At 49.3% G+C, this 23,711-nt stretch overlaps 1 protein-coding gene across 1 annotated transcript in view; it reads right to left on the bottom strand.

The window, feature by feature from the left end:
* Positions 1–23,711, bottom strand: part of nmnat2 (nicotinamide nucleotide adenylyltransferase 2) — a 431,783-nt gene that overhangs the window by 402,995 nt on the left and 5,077 nt on the right. The gene's annotated exons all lie outside the window — the stretch shown is intronic.

Below are 23,711 nucleotides of genomic sequence, written 5' to 3' on the forward strand. Positions count from 1 at the left end.
CAATTCAAAATACTGAATAATTCCAACTTCCTTAGCACAAAAATGACTTTAAATTATCAAAAGGAGTGAGGGAGCACAAACTCTTTTAGACACACAGCCGTGTTTATTTTAAAGAGCCACATAGATCAAAATAGATTTTTTCCCCTAAATATTTGTTAAAATAACAAAGAAATTTCATAAGGACGCTTTGAGCAATGATAATATTCATGCAGTGTAACTCAAGGCCAGTATTTTTGACAAATGTCCTCCTTCCCACCCCACCCCCCCAAAAAAGTCAAAGTTTTTTTGCAAATTGAAGCCTTCTACTGAGCATCCAAAATATGACAGATAGGAAGGACCCAGAGGTTATAGCAACTGAACTTGTCCTCAAATGCAATCTTTCTTACACTGTGTCCTACAACACTTCTTGGAATACAGATACCCCTTTGACACCTTCCAAAAATCTGAAAGTGGCTGGAAGAGCGATAATTCAGGAGCTCTATAATCTTTGAAGGGAGGCAATGTTGTAAAAATATGCATGAGAGCAGACGGAGCACTGGCAAACCGACCTAGAAAATCTTTAACGATAGCAAAATACTGCAGATGCTGGAAATCCGAAACAACAGAAAATGCTAGAAAAATTCAGCAGACCAGGCAACATCCATGGAGAGAGAAATAGTCAACGTTTCAGGTCGAAACCCTTTGTCAAGGTAAGCAATCTAGGGAGGAGGGAATATGCCGGGGTCCTCACTCCTGATCATTATCTGGTGACTATATGTGGAAAGGACCAATGTGCAGGTGTCAAGCGAGGATAGGATTGGGTTCGGCTGTGATCCCCTCTATAGTTGAATAACTGCTGGCATTTACCGTCTAGGTTCACACACGATATCATGCAAACAACAATAGGCCCAGAAATTCGGGTCGGGGGCTTCCCGCGGGTGCAAGCCCCCGATCTGCACTTACCTTGCGCGCCGGCCGTTGAGCTGTAGGGCCCCGTGGAATTCCGATCCGGGGCCTGGCCCAGCTGCCGGCGCGCAGTGCTTGCGTATCCCAGGGGCGCAGTTAGTTCGATGCGTCCCCTGGGATCACGTGGGCCATGGGCAGCCAATCGGAGCAGGGAATGCTCCATTCATAAGTCTGACAGGGAGTGCTGTCAAGACTTATAAATACTACAGCCCCAAAATAGCACTAAATCTTCAAATAATTTTTTTTTTTAATCACTTTTTTAAATAAACTATAAATTACATTTTAAACAATAATTTAAATTTTTGAATTTTTTTTTTAATATTCTAACGGGGCTAAAAATAAACTTACCTTGCTTTAAAGTATTTAAAAATAATAAACTTGTGGGAAAAATGTTTTAACTTTAATTAATTCACCACTTACCTTGTAAAAAGCAGGCGCTTTTTACATTTCTAAATTCTGCAGGCTTACCCTCACGGGAAAACCTGTAAAAAAAAACGAAGTTTGATGCGCACGCGCAGCCTCCCCCACGTACGCGTTCGACCTCTGAACCTCTTCGTTCAGAGGAACGGAAGTGCCGGTTTCCCGCGCATGCGCAGTGCATGCAGGAAACCGGCATTTCATTCGAGCCTATGGGCGAGTACCCCGTGCGTACTCACCCGTGGAGACCTGAATTTCTGGGCCAATGTCTGTTTCCAGGGGGTGACTCAGAATCGGAGACAGACAGATCCAACGCTGACCTGTTTGTGGGATACTTTCGCTGACAAGTAGACCCTTCATCTCCTGCTATTGGGAAGGTACTGGCAGGAAATTTAAAAGGATTACAGGCCCTGCTCCTTTTTAGCTGCAGTGTCTCTTTATAAAGAAAGTCACTCATCAATTTTGCATATTCAAAATCAGGCCATGATCCCATCACTGAAGTAACAAGCCAGGTATTTTGAGTGATTTATTAGTTAGGAATCCAGTCCTGGAGTTCAAATGTCAAACTCCAACAGCAAAGCTCAGCAATCCTTGAACCTTGGTTGACTTCCCCCAACCCAGGGGCTTTCAGGTAAATTGTAGTGCTCGACTGTTTCACTAGCTGAAATGAGACAACTATCAGTTTCACAAGCTCAAATCAGTCAACTAAAAGAAATACTTGCATTTATATAGCACCTTTCACAGCCACCAGACGTCCCAAAGCACTTTACAGCCAATTAAGTTATTTTTGAAGTGCAGTCACTGTTGTAATGTAGGAAACGCAGCAGCCAAATTGCACACAGCAAGCTCCCACAAACAGCAATGTGATAATGACCTGATAATCTGTTTTTGTTATGTTGATTGAGGGATAAATATTGGCCAGGACACTTGGGATAACTCCCCTGTTCTTCTCGAAATGGTGCCATAGGATCTTTTACATCCACCCGAGACGGCAGACGGAGCCTCGGTTTAATGTCTCATCTGAAAGACGGCACCTCCGACAGTGCAGCACTCCCTACTGCATTGCACTGGAGTGTCAGTCTAGATTTTTGTGCTCAAGTCCCTGGAGTGGAACTTGAACCCGCAATCTTCTGATTCAGGTGAGAGTGCTACTCACTGAGACACAGCTGACACTGATTGCGCAGGAGGTCTGATAAAGGTCTTTAAAATTATGAAGGGATTCGATAGGATGGATGTGGCGGTATTGTTTCCACTGAGAAGGGACTAGAGAATATGGGAGTACGATGGGAAGTGGTGGAGTTGGAGGAGGCTAGTGTGGAGTATAAACACCAAGATTTATTTATTATTGTTCATTCATTGGACGTGGGCACCCTTGATGAAGCCGGTATTTGTGGCCTATCCCAAGTTGCCCTGAGAAGGTGGTGGACCTTCTTCCTGCAACAATTTGATACAACCGAGCAGTTTGCTCGGCCACTTCAGAGGGCAGTTAAGAGCCAACCACATTGGTGTAGGGCTGAAGTCACATATAGGTCAGACCAGGTAAGGACAGCAGGCCTCCTTCCCTAAAGGACATCAGTGAACAGCTTTATAGTCATGTTTACTGATGCCAGCTTTTTATTTCCAGATTTCTTTTCAAAGTCTCAAACTGCCATGGTAGGAATTGAACTCACCTTGTCTGGATTATTAGTCCCGGCCTCTGGATTACTAGTCCAGTAACATAACCGCCGCACTACCATGCTCCTCGACCAGTCGGGCCCAATGGCCTGTTTCTGTGCTGTACATTCTACGTAATTTTTTGTAGAAAGCCGCTCTTCAAGAGCACATTCATATTTAGCGTTTTATTCTCTCTAGCTTAACTAGATAAACTAATTAATATAACTATAAGTAAATGTTTTAATAAAGACTTTAACTACGAGAGTGAGAGAAGCGGCCAGAGATAAAGATAGGCCCAACTTTTAAGACTCGGAGGGGGTGAAATTGGGTATCAGCCCGTTTGGGGCACTAACTTTTGAAATGTTGAAAACTTTGCGCCAGGCGCTAAAGGATTCTGAGCTTCTACTGAATTGGGTGTTAGTGCCCCAGGAAGGAAGTGGGGTGCTAAATCAAGCACTAATGACCTCAGTGGGGCATTACCAGCACAGCTCTACTGAATTTCAGGTGCAATGCATTCAGCAATGATCCTTCACACTGGTTCCTTCCAGCTCTTAAAGGGGAGGTTGCATCATTGTCCAGATGCTCATTTTCAGCATTGCTGGCTTTGAGGCGCCCTGTGAGTAAGTGAATCCCCTGATGGCTACTGCTGTTCCCACTCCCAGGGAGAGAGCTCGTCAGTTCACAGGCGTGGCATTGGTGGCTAGAGTGGATCGAAAGAGGGCAATGCTGTTCCCGGCCACTGGAAGGAGGCCATCCTCTCAGGGCAATGTGGAGGGAAGTGGCCCAGGAGGTCTCGGCCAGTAGTGTGGTCATACGCAGCCTGACAGGATGACAGCATTCATGATCCCACCACTGCCACTTCGCCATTGCACATGTCGCTGCCCGTCATCCAGCCAGCCCAGACTGCTGCCACCCAGCCTGAGGTGGTGCAGTGCACAGCCGGGCATTCCGGGCCCAGAGCTGGTCGAGGGCATCCTGCAAGGCCATCTGTAGTCTCTGGCACCGACACTCAGCAGCCTTCCACCAGCCCTGCTGCAGCCACTGGGGAAACACTACATAGGAGCACTAGATTAGGAAAGGGGCCAGTAAAGAGGGGAGGCAAGGGTTTGCACCAGGGTGATTAGTTGATATTTTTGTTGTATATTTGTGGTAAATGGTTTTTGATAAATTTATTACTGGAATGTTGCAGATTTGGTGCTGTGTCTCTGGGGTGTGGCATGGAATCACAAAGTGATGGAATGATGGTGACGTGCTCAGCAACCGGAAAGAGGACTTGAAGTCACTGGAAACATAGTCTGATGAGGCGGTCACGGACAAACCTTGCAGAACACCAATTGAGTGGCTGCCTCCTCTATCGCTGCTGTTCGTCCTCCTGCTCTTCTCCTTCCTCCTCCTCATCCTCCTCCTGAGGTAGTGCGGCTAAGCCTGGTGGCAATGGCTGTGTCCTCATGATGGCCAAGTTGTGCAGCATGCAGCAGACGATGACGAAAAGTGACACCCGCTCAGGTGAGTACTGGAGGGCTCCTCCTGAACGGTCAAGGCAGTGGAACCGTTGCTTGAGCACTCCGATGGTCTGCTCAATGATGGCAGCATGGTTCTCATTGTACGAGTGCTGGGCAGGACTGTTGGGGTTGCAGAGGGGAGTCATGAGCCAGGTGGAGAGCGGATAGCCCTCATCTCCCAGCAGCCAGCTGCAAGCTTCATGTGGTGGTTGGAATAGATCTGGCACAGGATGAAGGCATCGTGGCTGCTTCCAGGATAGCGGGCATTGATGGTCAGGATTCGCCGAGTGTGGTCGCACAGCAACTGCACATTAAGTGAGTGGTAGCCTTTGCAGTTACGGAATACCTCAGGATTGTTGAGCTGCCCGCAAAGCGACGCGGGTGCAGTCAATAGCGCCCTGCACCATGGGGAAGCCCGCTATCCTGGCAAAGCCACATGCACGCTCGCACTGCTTTTCTCTGGTCATGGGGAAGGAAATGTAGTCCCTTCTCCTTCTATAGAGAACATCTGTGACCTGGCAGATAGAGCAATGGATGGCAAACTGGGAGATGTTGGAGATGTCGCCTGTCACACACTGGAATGATCAACTGCCATTGAAATTGTGGGCGACGGTGACCTTGACTGCCACCAAGAGCCGTGGTGGTCCTGATCTGAGGCTCGAGGTCTAGCTGCAGGAAGAGGCAGAGCTCTGTGACCACGTACTTGCTGAAGCAGAGCCTTCTAACACACTGGTCCTCAGTGAAATTCATGTAGGAGAACTGCTGCCGGAATACCCTGGGTGGGTAAGGCCTCCTGTTGAGAGCCCTGTTGGCCCTCCTACCTCTGGCCACATTTTGCACTCTTTCTCTGTGCCTCAGTTGCCTCCGATGTTGATGCTGGAGGGCGAGGTCCAGTGCCAGTACAGCCCTCATGAAAGGATACAAATATTACACTTTCAAATCGCCCCTCAATGAAACTCAATAATCTTAATGTGCCAGAACACTCGCTGAAATGAAAAACATGCAAATTGGTCAAAAGGCCTCTTTGCCGATGTGAAATTAATGATGCAGCATTGTTGGCCGACGAAAACTACACCGGAAGTGGACACCTTTAAATATCATTGGAAGGGGAGGGTGAACAGCCAGTTGTCGTGGTGCATATAGGCACCAACGATATAGGTAAAAAGCGGGATGAGGTCCTAAAAGTGGAATATAGGGAGTTAGGAGGTAAATTAAAAAATAGGACCTCAGAGGTAGTAATCTCAGGATTGCTACCAATGCCACGTGCTAATCAGAGTAGAAATAGAAGGATATTTCAGATGAATACGTGGCTAGAGGAATGGTGCAAGGGGGAGGGATTCAAGTTCCTGGGACATTGGAACCGGTTTTGGGGGAGGTGGGACCAATTCAAACCGGACGGTTTGCACCTGGGCAGGGCTGGAACCGATGTCCTAGGGGGAGTGTTTGCTAGTGCTCTGGGGGAGGGTTTAAACTAAAATGGCAGGGGGTTGGGAACCTGAGCAGGGAGACAGAGGAAAGGGAAACAAGGATAGAAGCAAAAGACAGGAAGGAGAAAAACAAAGGTGGCAGTCAGAGAAATCAAGGGTTTAAATCAAACGTGGCCACAGTAAATAATAATTCTAATAGGTCTAAGAGCGTTAAAAAAACAAGCCTGAAGGCTTTGTGTCTTAATGCGAGGAGCATTCGTAATAAGGTGGATGAATTGGCTGTGCAAATAGAGGTAAACGAAGATGACTTGGTTGGGATTACGGAAACGTGGCTCAAGGATGGCCAAGGCTGGGAACTCAACATCCAGGGGTATTCGATATTCAGGAAAGATAGGCAAAAAGGAAAGGGAGGTGGGGTAACATTAATGGTTAAAGAAGGGATTAACACAATTGTAAGGAAGGATATTAGCTGTGATGTGGAATCTGTATGGGTAGAATTGAGAAATACTAAGGGGCAGAAAACGTTAGTGGGAGTGGTATATAGACCTCCAAACAGTAAGGTGGAGGTTGGGGATGGCATTAAAAGGGAAATTAAAGAAGCGTGCAATAAGGGCACAGCAGTCATCATGGGTGACTTTAATCTATATATAGATTGGGCTAACCAAATTAGTAACAATACTGTGGAGGAGGAATTCCTGGAGTGTTTACGGGATGGTTTCCTGGACCAATATGTCGAGGAACCAACCAGAGATCAGGTCATCTCAGATTGGGTATTATGTAACGAGAAAGGATTAATTAGCAATCTTGTTGTACGAGGCCCCTTGGGTCGGAGCAATCATAATATGATCGAATTCTTCATTAAGATGGAGAATGAAGTAGTTGACTCAGAGACTAGGGTCCTAAATTTAAATAAAGGAAACTACGATGGTCTGAGGCGCGAGTTGGGTAGGATTGATTGGGGAATGTCACTCAAAGGGTTGACGGTGGGTAGGCAATGGCAAACATTCAAAGACCGAATGGATGAACTACAGAATTTGTTCATCCCAGTTTGGCATAAAAATAAAACAAAAAAGGTGACTCAACCGTGGCTAACAAGGGAAATTAGGGATAGCATAAGATCCAAGGAGAGGACATATAAATTGGCCAGAAAAAGCAATACTCCTGAGGATTGGGAGCAGTTTAGGATTCAACAAAGGAGGAAAAAGGGGAAAATAGAGTGTAAGCTTGCAGGGAACGTAAAAACCGACTGTAAAAGCTTTTATAGATATGTGAAGAGAAAAAGATTGGTGAAGTCAAGCGTAGGTCCCTTGCAACCAGAATCAGGGGAATTTATAATGGGGAACAAAGAAATGGCAGACCAACTAAATACATATTTTGGTTCTGTCTTCACAAAGGAGGACACAAATAACCTCCCAGAAATGCCGGGGAACATAGGTACTTAAGGAAGTGGCCCTAGAAATAGTAGATGCATTGCTGGTCATCTTCCAAAATTCTATAGATTCTGGAACAGTACCCATGGATTGGAGGGTAGCTAATGTTACCCCACTATTCAAAAAAGGTGGTAGAGAAAAAGCGGGGAATTATAGACCGGTAAGCCTGACATCGGTAGTGGGGAAAATGCTAGAATCCATTGTAAAAGATGTAATAGCAGAGCACTTGGAAAGCAGTGACAGGATCGGACAAAGTCAACATGGATTTACAAAAAGTAAATCGTGCTTGACTAATCTACTGGAACTTTTTGAGGATGTAACTGGTAAAATAGATAAGGGAGAACCAGTGGATGTGGTGCATTTGGACTTTCAGAAGGCTTTCGATAAGGTCCCGCATAAGAGATTAGCATGCAAAATTAAGGCACATGGGATTGGGGGCAAGGTATTGACTTGGATAGAGAACTGGTTGGTGGATAGAAAGCAGAGTTGGAATAAACGGGTCGTTTTCTGAGTGGCAGGCAGTGACTAGTGAGGTACCGCAAGGATTGGTCCTAGGACCCCAGCTGTTCACAATATATATTAATGATCTGGACGAGGGAATTGGATGTAATATCTCCAAATTTGCAGACGACACAAAGCTGGGTGGGAGGGTATGCTGTGAGGAGGATGTCGTGAAACTCCAGTACGATTTGGACAGGTTGGGTGATTGGGCAGAAACATGGCAAATGCACTATAATGTGGATAAATGTGAGGCTATCCACTTTGGTGGCAAAAACAGGAAGGTAGATTATTATTTGAATGGCAATAGATTGGGAGAAGGGGAAGTGCAAAGAGACCTGGGTGTTCTTGTGCACCAGTCGCTGAAGGTAAGCATGCAGGTGCAGCAGACGGTTAAGAAGGCAAATGGTATGTTGGCCTTCGTAGCAAGAGGGTTCGAGTACAACAACAAGGATGTCTTGCTGCAGTTGTACAGGGCCTTGGTGAGACCACACCTTGAGTATTGTGTGCAGTTTTGGTCGCCTTACCTGAGGAAGGACGTTCTTGCCATGGAAGGAGTGCAGCGAAGATTCACCAGGCTGATACCTGGGATGGTAGGAATGACGTATGAGGAGAGATTGTGTCGATTGGGCTTATACTCACTGGAGTTTAGAAGATTGAGAGAGGATCTCATCGAAACCTATAAAATTCGGTCAGGCCTGGACAGACTAGATGCAGGAAGGATGTTTCCGATGGCAGGGGGGTCCAGAACCAGGGGTCATAGTCAAAGGATAAGGGGTAAGACATTTAGGACTGAAATGAGGAGGAATTTCTTCACCCAGAGAGTGGTGAACCTGTGAAATTCTCTGCCACAGAGGGTGGTGGAGGCCAGTTCATTAAATATATTCAAGAAGGAGTTGGATATATTTCTTAAGGCTAAAGGGATCAAGGGATATGGGGAGACGGCAGGGACAGGGTACTGAATTTGGATGATCAGCCATGATCTCATTGAATGGCGGAGCAGGCTCGAGGGGCCGAATGGCCTACTCCTGCTCCTATCTTCTATGTTTCCTCCAGGGGACATCCGACTGAAAGCCGCCTCCTCTACCTGTCATTGTTAACGGCAAGCACACAAGCAGGGGGCGAGAGGGAAAGTTCCATCTGGGGCGCGACCGGGGCGCTGCCTACGGCAATGACGTCACAATCTCCAGGCGCAGGAGATCGGGGCGCAATGTCTTACCGCTGCCGCAAAACTCCACTGAATTTAGCGAGAGGCGTTGCTATCGCCGCACCCGGTCGCAAACCCCCCTTTCAAAGCAACTTGTCAAAAACCTTCAGAACTAAACATATAGTACAACATTTTATATTGGTTCATAAAATTTCGTAGCAATTCTTCTAATTCACCTTTCAGAACATGCCTATTACATTGTAATAGTAGCAGCTCAATGATAATGCATTTCATTAAATGTACTGAAAAGAAGCAACCCTAAAAGGATTGCCTTGCATTTGTATATCATCTTATTACTTTCTTGGGATGTCCCAAAGCACTTAACCATCAATCGATTACTTTTGTGCATTCATTATTGTTATGTAGGCAAATATGACAGACAATTTGTGCACGTCAAGATCTCAAACAGCAAGTGAAATGAATGATCAGATAATCTGATCTTTTGGTGGTGTCTTTTGAGAGAGAAGTGTCAGCCAGGGGACTGGGAGAACTCTCTACACACTGGCGCCACGGTATCTTTTACATCCATCTGAGCAGGCAAACAGGGCCTCAATTTAGTGTCTCATCTGAAAGACAGCAGCTCCGACAATGTAGTACTACCTCAGTACTGCACTGAAGTCTCAGAAAGGATTAAGAGACTGGAAAATAAAGAAAAAAAGTCACTGTTGCTGATTTCTCAGGATACACCACTAAATCTTCACATTGCAGTGGTCAGATGGAGAAATTGCACTCAAGATCACATGTTTGAAATTTCTGATTTCACATGCGACCCTAGAGGGATCAAAGCTGATGATTCTCTCACTAGAAGTGTGTCAGAGCATGCACGCTCATTGCTGTTTTACCACAGCATTGACATTAGCAAGGCAAGAAACCTAAGCAGTAGTGAAGCATTCCAATCTATTATAATTGTTACAATGTCAACTTTTTCCAAACACTTATTCAGCACTACCTGCAAGGCCAGACATATAGGGCTCATTTTGCGGGCGGTCAGCGGTGGCAGGTCGGGTGGGAAAGTGTTTTTTTCCCCCAGCGGGTCAGGAGTCCGCTGTGAACCTGCCACCACACGCATTTCAGTGCTGAGCAGACCCGACGCACAGCGGTGGGTTCACAGCGGGGGACCCAATTCAGGTAATTAGTCGCTTGTTTACAGCCACTTAACAATTAATTTCAGCTCACCTTCTGCATTTGACAGCTCGCCCACGGGGTTCACGCTGGTCGTGGACCATGTTGGTCAAGCTGAGGCAGGAGTACAGTGGCCATTCAACCAGCTGTTGAGTTGACAGCTTCAAATGTACAGTAAAAGCTCCCACCTTAGAGATATCTTCCCTCAGCCACAAGCTGTTCCTCACTGCATTTCCACAACAGATTCAGAATGCTGCAAGTCTTTACACAAGTCTCCATCCAGTCTGACCTCATTACCTCTCTCACCATTGATAATCGCTTCTGTCATCGCTACTTCACCTGCCATCTATTCCATCAGCATGGGGGCCCTTTACACTCTCTCACCTTGGTCCTCAGAATCTCACCACGATCAGCCCCAACACCAGCAGCACCAGGCACACCAGCAGCACCAACAACAACACCAACCTTCTCCGCAATCAACTGATGCTGCATAGGGCTGAGGGCATCAGCACCCGGCCAGGGATGGCCTCACCATGGCCAGATTTACTTCATTTGATGCTGTGCACCCTGGCTGCCACATGGTGCGCCAGGTTGGCACCACCCCACACCAACACCATAAAGCATCCATACAATGCCCAAGCCATTCCTTTCACACTCATCAGCATTGCTGGGGGTACCGTTATGTCTCACCATTCACTGCAACTCACAAAGCCGCTTCCAAAGGTGCACACAAATCTGTCCAAGAACGCAAAATGTTGAAAATAAAGGTTTCAATGTTTGACAGCACATTCACAGAAATTTTACATGAACATTACATAAGGCACCTAAGTGCCTACCCTTGTGTACGTTAGTTGGTATGATTGCACTAGGATGAGGGCGAGTGTGAGGGGTGGCTAGTGAGATGGAGATGTGATAATGTAGATAGAGAGGGATGGGTGGAGGTGCAAGGTAAGTTGGTGTAAGGATGTGCAGGAGTAGGGTAGGGAAGGCAGAGGGATGGGGTTGTGATGAGAGGCACAGCAGGATGAGGTTGAGTGTGACTTTGTACTAACGTTCCGTGATCTACTGAGATAATTGAAACGTGTGTGGCACTGCACCCAGGTCCTCCTGACCACATCCCTGTTTGTGCCCTCCTCTGCAATGAGCAACCAGGCTGTGTTGATCTCCTGGGGAGGTCTCTTCCGCCTATGGGAAGGGAAGAGGACCTCCATGCATGCTGTGACTCCACCCATAAACATATGTAGTGAGTCATGGAAGAGCCTGGTTGCAGCCCTGCACCTCTGTGCAGTGCTTACAGCACCTCAATGCTGCAGAACATTGACAGCACAAATGTCAAAATAAAGTTGGCCATGGTCCCTTTAAGGAAACCGGCTGATGGTGCATCATCAAATGACGTTACCAGACCCGCTTCCTCTAATTGGCCGGGAAATGAGCTGGGCGGGCTTAACAAGCCCAATATGGGGAAATTCATTTCAGAGGCCAGAATGGAAACAGCAGCGGGGTTGGGACCCACCATCGACGTCGCCCACCACAGACCCACCAAGGTTCGTAAAATCGCGGCCATAAACTCAGGAATAGAGTGAATGGAGCATCAACGGAAAGGAAAGGACTTGCATTTATATAGTGCCTTTCACAACTTCAGGAAGTCCCAAAGCACTTTACAGCCAATGAAATGCTTTTGAAGTGTAGTCACTGTTGTAATATAGGGAAATATAGCAGCCAATTTGCACGGAGCAAGGTCCTACAAACAGCAATGAGATAATGATCAGATAATCTGTTTTAGTGATGTTGGTTGAGGGATACATATTGGCCGGGACACTGAGAACTCCCCTGCTCCTTTTCGAATAGAGCCATTTTACATCCAACCAAGAGGGCAGATGGGGCCTCGGATTGACATCTCATCCGAAAAATGGCACCTTCAACAATGCAGCACTCCCTCAGTACTGCACTGAGGTATCAGCCTTGATTATATGCTCACATTTCTGGAGTGGGACTTGATCCCACGACTTTCTGAAATAGAGACAAGAATGCCCACTGAGCGAAGGCTGATACCTATCTGCAGAATGAACAATTACCTTCGTAAGATATTTGCAATCAGAAGGCACACAGGTTGTGCACTGTGCGTTATTCTCCTCTTCAACAGGCAAAAATACTACAGCAACAGACTGTATATTTCAGGCTAAAATTATGAATCGAATTTATCACTTGATAATTCACATGGAAGCAAAAATATATGATTAACTTGCACAATACTGTTTAGAGAATGGCTGCTCTCATTATTTCCTGATTTCAAAATAACAAAATTGTTCCAGAGTCTTTATAGAATCTTAAAACTGAATCCTTCGAAGATCTTTTCCATAGATGAAAACCCCTGTTCCATGGAGCTCTGCATCATTACTGTGATGTAGAAACACAGTTGAACTGAGTTAACCAAATATCCTAATACCGAGCCATACTCCTCACTTTCTCTGAAATGGGGGCCAGCTTCTTTGAAGAACACAGAGTTCTTTCTCAACAGGCCAGTAATTATAGCATTCACTATTATGTCCGTGTATAATTGAGACACAGACAGCAGGAGTTGATTATAACAAGTCTTTACTGAATGGAGACAATCGGGAAACTGAAACTACAGAAGATTGCTAGCGCCTTTTATACAGGGGTGGTCACTGCCGGTACTGCAGTCTGAGACCAGTTATTCCCTTAAAGGTACATACACAACATTCACCATAGTAGATGGAGATGTGTATAGCTCACTGGGGTTTTACTAGGTGACGTCTGAAACAAAGCCCACTAATATTTGATGCAACCACATGCACAAAGGGCTTAATTTTTTCTCCATAGCAAACTTCCCCAATTATCATTTCACTAACCAAATGTAGTAGATGGATTTGATTAGGCTTTGGTTATAGGCAATAATGAGAGACAAAGCACCTTCCCTTGAGGTGGCAGCTATTCTCCAGACAGTATTCTGTACTGCTTAAAATTTAGACTCCAAGCTAAAGATTAAAGAAATTCCTTCAGAGGCAACTGAAAGTATTTTATTTTAAACTCACTGTGCAATGGCCAGGCTACAAATTTCACATGAACAAAGCAGAAATATTTTATGAAATATGATGCAAAACAGGATCCATTGTTTAATGCTTTAGTGCCAATTGTTAGAATATAGGCGTGCTAAAAATCTGATAGCTGAACAGAACCAGCAATGAAATTAAGGAAATTCACAGCAAGTGAACTGGCATCTAAAAAAGATGCGGACCATTCCCACGAGACATTAACCTTTCTTTCTCTTTCAGAAACTGATCAATCTGTTGTGCATTTCCACTGTTGCAGGTTTTTCTTCTTATCTCAAGCAATATATACTTGCCCTAGCCCAACATGATAACCAGGGAGCACAGGGTCTTAAACCTTTTGATCACATCAGGTGACTCCAAATGAAGGAATCAAACCTCCAGATGTCCTCCAATGCAACAAATTGTAAATGAAGAAAAAAAATCAGAATAGTAAAGAGGGAGGGTCAATGTTAAAAATAAGAAACCATTTTATGTATTGTTTTTAAAGTCCCAGGTTTCTCAGTGCCGGGTCTGTATTTTCTCTTCATCCAGAAAACAAAATTTCCCAGGAATTTACACATTTTGACAATAACTTTTGAATCCTCTGGTGTTCTCTTATAATCATTGGTGGATTGGATCACATCAACTCTTTGTACGGCAGGCAACCACAGCAAGAAAAATGAAAAATGCACTAAACACAACAGAAAAATAACAAAGCATTCATCATATCAACTCGTATTTTTCTGAAATTCAAAAGTTGACTTTTTCTCAGTTTGGTTACTGAAAAGCTATTTCACGAGTGTTTTTCACCAGGTGCGGCGTTATATACATTGCCCAAGTAAGTCAAATGAATTTTTAATAAAGATGACCATTTTAAAGAATATATATGGCATCATATGGGATGTTATTTCATTCTTTTCCAATTTGAACCTTTGCTGATACGACAACAAAAGGCTTGATAAAGGAAATCAGTCAAGCTGATTAATTATGTACAAAAATTAAATGGACACTGATTTATTTTTTTTAGTCAATATATTTGAACTCTGCACCACAATTCAAGAACTCAATTTCTGTAATTTATTAATTCTGAGCATTTTTCCATTCAAAATAGATGCTGTTAAATAATCTATTTATTGAGTTTGATTCTTTCATATCATCAAGATCATAGCTTCCACCATAATGCAGAACACATGAAAGGACAGTACTAAAATCTTCTCAATTGTTCACACCCTGAAATTCTATCCAATCTTCCCTTAATTATTATTTAAAATTAACAGTATTACCTGCACGGTCTCACTGGGCAATCTATTCCACACACACTCACCCATCCTCTGCAAAAAGTTAAATCTAAATTGTCTGTGCATCTTCCTTGTTTTGAGCTCTGTGAATTTGATGAAATTGTCTAGCTGGCAAACATTGGCTGGACCTATTTTACATTGTGTTACTTCTCTTAAGTGGTGGAATTTGTCTTGTTTGCTGGACTTTGCCAAAGCTCTTTTGTACTTTGAACACAAACTGCTGATCACTGTGCATTACTAGGAGATCACAGGAAAAGGATTGGGAGTGCTGTCAAGCTCATTGGGAAGACTGATCTTTTAACTCTCATACTGATATGAAAGACTCTCTATGGTTCCAAACTAAAGAAAAGTGTTTGGTGGATATTTGCTGATACAATGATGGTTTCCACTGTAACCTAATTATTTGTTCAAGAAATCACATAAGACAATACTGGAATTAACTCTAGCACCATGCCATCATGGACAATTTAGCATTTGACTTTTAAGGTCACCAATAGAGATCTGTGTGTGTAAATTCAGGACCAACTAAAGGGATTTGCACTAAATCATCAGTCAACATGCTTGTAAAATTAGCGATCTGTGACTATTGGTGGCTGTAGTCGCTGACTTATTTTTCCAGGTGGCACATTCATTTCCTGTTCAGTTTGTCTCAGAGCCTATTCTTAACAATTCAGGATCCTTTACTGGTTTCCACAAAGCTCAATATCACCACCATCTATTTATCCCATGCTACAATACCCAGAGCACTGCAAATAAAGTTGACAGTCTTAACCTATATCAGCAGTTATGATAACTGAAAACTTAGCTTACTACATCATTGAAGACAAGAAGATCAATCTATTGCCAATAACAGTGGATAACAAGCAGGACAGCCGAGTATTAATGATTTGTCACCATTAGTCACACATACCCTGTCTCAGGCAGCTATGAAACTATAGGGAAAGAAGTCAAGCAGTTCTCATCAACAGCACATTATGTTAAAATGTCTTCCAAAGCAAGTCTTCCTATAGTTTTATGCTCTATGTTAGTGAATCTATGTATCGTGTCAACTGGAGATCTTAATAGCAATCTGGCAACCCAGAAATACTATGTTGCTAATCTGTGCAAATTAATTAGAAGCCAGTTTCAGATTCCAAATTACCCTCAGTCATAAAACATTCAAACCGAGAAGGATCAGAACAATAAAAATAATCACTGAAAATGTTTTTCTCAAATTCAGACTTACAGTTCTATGGTTTTGTTATTCTCCCTCTCCTTTTTTATCTCCTCCTTTTCTGCATTATTTTGAAAATAAACTGCCATGTTTCCCCCAATTTATGGGCATCTGGTTCACTGATACACCGACCGAAACCAATTCTTCACTAATTAATTTCAGTTATAAAATCTGTATTCCATCTAAACTGTTAGATGTAGCTTTAAGAATAAATCCTTGATTATAGTCAAACTGTTACATATTATCAACTTTAAAAGTACCTTGGGAACACAGGAAAAAAAAACAAACATGGTCTGAGATTGGTAGATGAAGGATGATTAGAAACACGGCCACTAATCTTAAATTTACCAAAATAAATCGGTACAACCAAATCCCCTTTGAATACACTGTTTCCTCTGTGGGCCCAACCCAGATGATGCACCCAAAATTGTACCCGAAGCTGCGCCCTTTGCCGATGTCAAATTACACCCAAGTATCCTCCCAATCTCATTAGAATATGCCCAAACTTAAAATGGGTGCAAAAGGGCATTAAATCAAAGGAATTCACCGTAAGCAATTAGGGCCAAAGCAAACGCTGAACCCACAGCAGTATATTTCTTCTTTGAGTCTTAAATTTAAGTTTCAACTCATTTAACCATCATTCATGCACATCGTGTTTAAGATCCCACAATCAGGGAAGCTTTTCAATTTTTCATGTGACATACTTATGCCATAAAAATCTATTCAAAAGGAAAAGGTAATACAGAGCAGGTCTCAGTAAGGATACATTTTAAAATAACACTCAAAAATTTGCAGTTAAAAGACCAGAGAAATGACGCTGCTGTGCCTGAAAATTTGGCCACAATATTGAGGATCTTGTCTATTTGCAACACCAGATTTCTGATGGGTGTGTCGTGTCCTCCAAGGGGACCAGTTTGTCTGGAATGTGTAATTTGATCTTGCCTGCCGGAGTAATCAAGATCTTTGCAATGTGTAATTCGATCGAGTCATCATCACAGGCAGGCTCCAGAGCTCACTATGCGAACAGTACTGCTTTCAGAGAACAGACAGGATTCACCCTCTCGGATTAGGAGCGCTCACAGTGCCGAGTTCAGATAGGAAGGCGTGAGGCAATGGAAGGATTTTAACATAAGGGTGAGAATTTTAAAATTAAGTTGTTGGTGAACAATGCTCCCCCTAATTTTTTCTGGGTGTGCGGTCCCTTTAATGGGCTGCGCGGCCCATTCAAAATTTTGCACATGTGCAAAATCTCCCATTCAAAAGCCGGTAAGCGGCCTGCACGGGACCTCCAGACAGCTGCGCGGCTGCACAGCTTAGCAGGAATGGTGGTGGTGGACCATGAGCCAATGTAGGTCAATAAGCACAGGGGTAATGAGTGAATGGAACTTGCTGCATGTTAGGATATGTGCAGCAGAGTTTTGGATGAGCTCAAGTTCATTGAGGGTGGAAGATGGGAAGCTGGCCAGGAGAACATTACAATAGTCAAGTCTGGCAAATCTACAGTGGTTGGTTTGTCTGTCTGTATGTCCGCTATACACTCAAAAGTTATAGAGCGTACCTACACATATGTTATATCAAAAGAAAGCTGATGATCAGGGGAGTGTCATAGGCATATTTACTTTTTGGTCAGACAAAAATTGTTCGGACAGTATACAAAAATGTTCAAAAATCCGCTCCTACTGCTCATTAGCATTGAGTGACGTGATGGTTGACCAATCCTACGGGGTGTGCGGGGTCTAATCATTCAAACTGCCGTTAGTGCGGGAGCGGGAGCTGAGCGGCGGCCATTAAACACCTGCTGGGCCTCAAGCTAAAAAAATGGTAATGGGGATTAAATGATATGAAATATAGATTTCCAGCAAAAAAAAAAGTTGGTTTTAAAAGAAAAAAACATCCATTTGCAAAGGGGACTCGGGCTTTCCCCCCCCTCGGTGGTGGATGAGCTGCCTGCAGGCCTCGAAGCCTCAGCCTCTCCTCGCCAGCCACGCCCGAGCTAGGCACCGCCCGTCCCGCTGGGCCCGATTCCAAACCAGCGGCCCGCGATCGCCGCCATCTTGATAAAGGCTGGCAGGGCGGAGCCAAGCGTAGCCATCACCGCTCTGAGGAAATCGGAGAGACAGGGGGAGGGAGAGGAGAGGAGGGGGGGGGGAGAGGAGAGGAGGGGGGAGAGAGGGAGAGGAGAGGAGGGGGGAGAGAGGGAGAGGAGAGGAGGGGGGGAGAGAGGGAGAGGAGAGGGAGAGGAGGGGGGAGCGGGAGAGGGAAAGGAGGCGGGGGAGAGGGAAAGGAGGGGGGGAGAGAGAGAGGAGGGGGGGAGAGGGAGAGGAGAGGAGGGGGGAGAGGAGAGGAGGGGGAGAGGGAGAGGAGAGGAGAGGGAGAGGAGAGGAGGGGGAGAGGAGAGGAGGGGGGAGAGGGAGAGGAGAGGAGGGGGGAGAGGGAGAGGAGGAGAGGGAGAGGAGAGGAGGGGGGGAGAGGGAGAGGAGGGGGGGAGAGGGAGAGGAGGGGGGAGAGGGAGAGGAGAGGAGGGGGGAGAGGGAGAGGAGGGGGGAGAGGGAGAGGAGAGGAGGGGGGAGAGGGAGAGGAGAGGAGGGGGAGAGGAGAGGAGGGGGAGAGGAGAGGAGGGAGAGGGAGAGGAGGGAGAGGGAGAGGAGGGGGGAGAGGGAGAGGAGGGGGGAGAGGGAGAGGAGGGGGGAGAGGGAGAGGAGGGGGGAGAGGGAGAGGAGGGGGGAGAGGGAGAGGAGAGGGAGAGGAGAGGAGGGGGGAGAGGGAGAGGAGAGGAGGGGGGAGAGGGAGAGGAGAGGAGGGGGGAGAGGGAGAGGAGAGGAGGGGGGAGAGGGAGAGGAGGGGGAGGGGGAGAGGAGGGGGGGAGAGGAGGGGGGGAGAGGGAGAGGAGGGGGGAGAGGGAGAGGAGGGGGGAGAGGGAGAGGAGGGGGGGAGAGGGAGAGGAGGGGGGAGAGGGAGAGGAGGGGGGGAGAGGGAGAGGAGAGGGGGGAGAGGGAGGGGAGAGGGAGCGGAGGGGGGAGAGGGAGAGGAGGGGGGGAGAGGGAGAGGAGGGGGGAGAGGGAGAGAAGGCGGGAGAGGGAGAGGAGGGGGGAGAGGGAGAGGAGGGGGGAGAGGGAGAGGAGGGGGGAGAGGGAGAGGAGGGGGGAGAGGGAGAGGAGGGGGGAGAGGAGAGGAGGGGGGAGAGGGAGAGGAGGGGGGAGAGGGAGAGGAGGGGGGGAGAGGGAGAGGAGAGGAGGGGGGGAGAGGGAGAGGAGAGGAGGGGGGAGAGGGAGAGGAGAGGAGGGGGGAGAGGGAGAGGAGGGGGGGAGAGGGAGAGGAGAGGGAGAGGAGAGGAGGGGGGAGAGGGAGAGGAGAGGGAGAGGAGAGGAGGGGGGGAGAGGGAGAGGAGGGGGGGAGAGGGAGAGGAGGGGGAGAGGGAGAGGAGGGGGGAGAGGCAGAGGAGGGGGAGAGGAGGGGGGAGAGGGAGAGGGAGAGGAGAGGAGGGGGGGAGAGGGAGAGGAGAGGAGGGGGGAGAGGGAGAGGAGAGGGGGGAGAGGGAGAGGAGGGGGGGAGAGGGAGAGGAGGGGGGGGAGAGGGAGAGGAGAGGAGGGGGAGAGGGAGAGGAGAGGAGGGGGAGAGGGAGAGGAGAGGAGAGGAGGGGGGAGAGGGAGAGGAGGGGGGAGAGGGAGAGGAGGGGGGAGAGGGAGAGGAGGGGGGAGAGGGAGAGGAGAGGAGGGGGGAGAGTGAGAGGAGAGGAGGGGGGAGAGGGAGAGGAGAGGAGGGGGAGAGGGAGCGGAGAGGAGTGGGGGGGAGAGGGAGAGGAGAGGAGAGGGGGGAGAGGGAGAGGAGAGGAGCGGGGGGAGAGGGAGAGGAGAGGAGCGGGGGGAGAGGGAGAGGAGAGGAGCGGGGGGAGAGGGAGAGGAGAGGAGCGGGGGGAGAGGGAGAGGAGAGGAGCGGGGGGAGAGGGAGAGGAGAGGAGCGGGGGGAGAGGGAGAGGAGAGGAGGGGGAGAGAGGGAGAGGAGAGGAGGGGGGAGAGGGAGAGGAGAGGGGGGGGAGAGGGAGAGGAGAGGAGCGGGGGGAGAGGGAGAGGAGAGGAGCGGGGGAGAGGGAGAGGAGAGGAGCGGGGGGAGAGGGAGAGGAGAGGAGCGGGGGGAGAGGGAGAGGAGAGGAGCGGGGGGAGAGGGAGAGGAGAGGAGCGGGGGGAGAGGGAGAGGAGAGGAGGGGGGGAGAGGGAGAGGAGAGGAGGGGGGAGAGGGAGAGGAGAGGGGGGGAGAGGGAGAGGAGAGGAGGGGGGAGAGGGAGAAGAGAGGGGGGGAGAGGGAGAGGAGATAGGGGGGGAGAGGGAGAGGAGGGGGGGAGAGGGAGAGGAGAGGAGGGGGAGAGGGAGAGGAGAGGAGGGGGGAGAGGAGAGGAGGGGGGAGAGGGAGAGGAGAGGAGGGGGAGAGGGAGAGGAGAGGAGGGGGGAGAGGGAGAGGAGAGGAGGGGGGAGAGGGAGAGGAGAGGAGGGGGGAGAGGGAGAGGAGAGGAGGGGGGAGAGGGACAGGAGAGGGGGGGAGGGAGAGGAGAGGGAGAGGAGGGGGGGAGGGAGAGGAGAGGGGGGAGGGAGAGGAGAGGGGGGGATGAGGGAGAGGGGGAGGAGGGAGAGGGGGGGAGGAGGGAAAGGGGGGGAGGAGGGAGAGGGGGGAGGAGGGAGAGGGGGGAGGAGGGAGAGGGGGGAGGAGGGAGAGGGGGGAGGAGGGAGAGGGGGGAGGAGGGAGAGGGGGAGGAGGGAGGGGGGGAGGAGGGAGAGGGGGAGGAGGGAGAGGGGGAGGAGGGAGAGGGGAGAGGAGGGAGAGGGGGGAGGAGGGAGAGGGGCGAGGAGGGAGAGGGGCGAGGAGGGAGAGGGGCGAGGAGGGAGAGGGGCGAGGAGGAGGGAGAGGGGGGAGGAGGGAGAGGGGGAGGAGGGAGAGGGGGAGGAGGGAGAGGGGGAGGAGGGAGAGGGGGAAGGAGGGAGAGGGGGGGAGGAGGGAGAGGGGGAGGAGGGAGAGGGGGGAGGAGGGAGAGGGGGGAGGAGAGAGGAGAGGGGAGAGGAGGGAGAGGAGAGGGGGGGAGGAGGGAGAGGAGAGGCGGGGAGGAGGGAGAGGAGAGGGGGGGAGGAGGGAGAGGAGAGGGGGGGAGGAGGGAGAGGAGAGGGGGGAGGAGGGAGAGGAGAGGGGGGAGGAGGGAGAGGAGGGGGGGTGGAGGGAGAGGAGAGGGGGGAGGAGGGAGAGGAGAGGGGGGAGGAGGGAGAGGAGAGGGGGAGGAGGGAGAGGAGAGGGGGGGAGTGTGGTAAACCACTTTTATCGTTACACTATAGTTATCACTGTTGTATTGTTATCACCGTTATCACTGTTGTATCACGATACGAGGTCGCCTCTTGTCGCGCTGTTATACCTGGGCTGACCACCTCCGACTCCGCCCATGGCTCCACCTACCTGCCCAGGTATAAAGGTAGTCGACTGGCTGGTATTCCTCCTTGTTGGACCCGATCACCCACGAGGGTGGGCTCTGTTATTTAGTCAATAAAAACCTTTAGTTACGTTCCTAACTCGTCGCTTTTTATTGGACGAATTGATAGGTATATCAATTTTATTGACTAAATTTTAAAGATGTCTACTACTGGCCAGCCAGAAGCCCTCCCAGAAGCACAGCCACACCAGCCGGCTTGGCTGCAAGCCCTCAAACCACCGTACCTGGATCTAAACCCACAGGCAGCAAACGCAGCCCTCAACTTCAAACACTGGCTGGACTGCTTCGAATCCTACCTGGAAGAATCCGGCGCCCCGCAGAGATCCAAACTAAGACTTCTGAACGCCCAAGCGAGCCCGAGAGTATACGCACTCATACAGGACACGACTACGTACGAGGCCGCTATCAACCTACTGAAACAGCAGTACCGCAGCCCGGTAAATTACATGTACACCAGGCACCTCCTAAGATCCCGCCCGCAACAGCCAGGAGAGTCTGTAGCTGAATTTTTACGGGCGCTAAGAGCACTCGGCAGGAACTGTGACTTTAAAGCGGTGACGGCTGTTGAAAATACGGAAGATAATATCCGCGATGCCTTTGTGAAAGGCCTACGGTCCGACTACTCACGGCAAAGACTGCTTGAAGCTAAAGACCTCGACCTGGACAAAGCTGAAGCCCTCGCTCTCTCCCTGGAGGTGGCCCATCAGGACCAGGAGGCGTTTTCCAGGTACTGCTCGCGACCCTGGGACTCGGGCCCGACCCCTACCGCAATACCCTTCGCAGCGCCGCCCCCGGGACCTACCTCAGCGTCGGCGTCCCGGACCCGACCGGGCCCGCCACCCCCGGTACCGGCTCCGACATCGGGCACCCGCGATCGGGCCGCCGGCTGCTTCTTTTGCGGCCAGGAGAAGCACCCGAGGTCGCGCTGCCCAGCCAGGAACTCTACCTGCACAACCTGCAGGAAGAAAGGCCACTTCTCTAAGGCCTGCAGGAGCGGATCTTCAGAGGCCAGCAGTGCCTCATGCGAACTGTGGGGGCGGCCATCTTCTTTCACGGCAACTGAGGCCAGTATCCCCACACGTGAGTCATGGGGGCGGCCATCTTTGATCAAGGCAACCGACCCCAATAGTGCCTCATGTGAGTTATGGGGGCAGCCATCTTCTCCGCCATTTTGTCCTACCTCGTGGGAGACGCCATTTTACCCACCACGCCCGACTGCCACCGGGCCCCCGGACCCGACGACCGCCTCGCCCGCAGACGACAACGACTCGCTTACCTACACGCTAGCCTCCGTCACTCTGGATCAAGCCCGCCCACACCACCTGTCCAAGTCGATGATGGACATCAAAGTAAACGGCCACGCCATGACCTGCCTGTTCGACAGCGGAAGCACGGAGCTTCATCCACCCAGACACGGTGAGCCACTACTCCCTCCCTGTCCTGCCAACGCGCAACCGAATCTCGATGGCATCGAGGTCCCACGCCACGGACATTAGCGGCTACTGTGCTGTGACCTTGTCGGTTAAGGGTACAGAGTATAAAAACTTTAAACTCCTCGTCCTCCCCCAGCTCTGCGCTGCCGTCCTACTAGGGCTGGACTTCCAATCCCACCTCCAAAGTGTAACCCTAGCATACGGTGGACCCCTCCCCCCACTCACAGTCGACAACCAGCGAAGGTTAAACCGCCCACCGCGTAACACCTGCAGCCTATCCACCCTCAAGGTGCCGCCACCTTCCCTGTTCGCTAACCTCACCCCCGACTGCAAACCCGTCGCTACCAAGAGCAGGCGGTACAGCGCTGGGGACAGAGCTTTCATTAGCTCTGAGGTGCAGCGTCTCCTGAAGGAGGGCATCATCAACAGCCCCTGGCGTGCCCAGGTCGTGGTCGTTAAGACCGGCGATAAAAATCGCCTGGTCATCGACTACAGCCAGACCATAAACAGATACACCCAGCTGGACGCATACCCCCTTCCCCGCATATCTGACATGGTCAATCAGATTGCACAATACCGCGTATTCTCGACCATCGACCTTAAGTCGGCCTACCACCAACTCCCTATCCACCCCGAGGACCGCCAGTACACCGCCTTCGAGGCGAATGGGCGCCTATACCACTTCCTTAGGGTCCCCTTCGGTGTCACCAACGGGGTCTCGGTCTTCCAAAGGGAGATGGACCGGATGGTTGACCAGAACGGACTGCAGGCCACATTCCCCTACCTAGATAACGTCACCATCTGCGGCCGCGACCGGCAGGACCACGACGTGAATCTGGAGAAATTCCTCCGTACAGCCCAACGGCTGAACCTCACCTACAATAAGGAGAAATGTGTGTTTAACACCTCGCGCCTTGCCATCCTTGGCTGTGTAGTAGAGAACGGACTCATCGGCCCCGACCCCGAAAGAATGCGCCCCCTCATGGAGCTACCCCTCCCCCACTGCCCTAAGGCACTTAAGAGAACCCTGGGGCTCTTCGCCTACTATG

This window comes from Somniosus microcephalus, chromosome 3 (genome assembly GCF_052327205.1).
Source record: "Somniosus microcephalus isolate GS21.2 chromosome 3, FLI_Smic_1.0, whole genome shotgun sequence".
Taxonomy (NCBI): domain Eukaryota; kingdom Metazoa; phylum Chordata; class Chondrichthyes; order Squaliformes; family Somniosidae; genus Somniosus; species Somniosus microcephalus.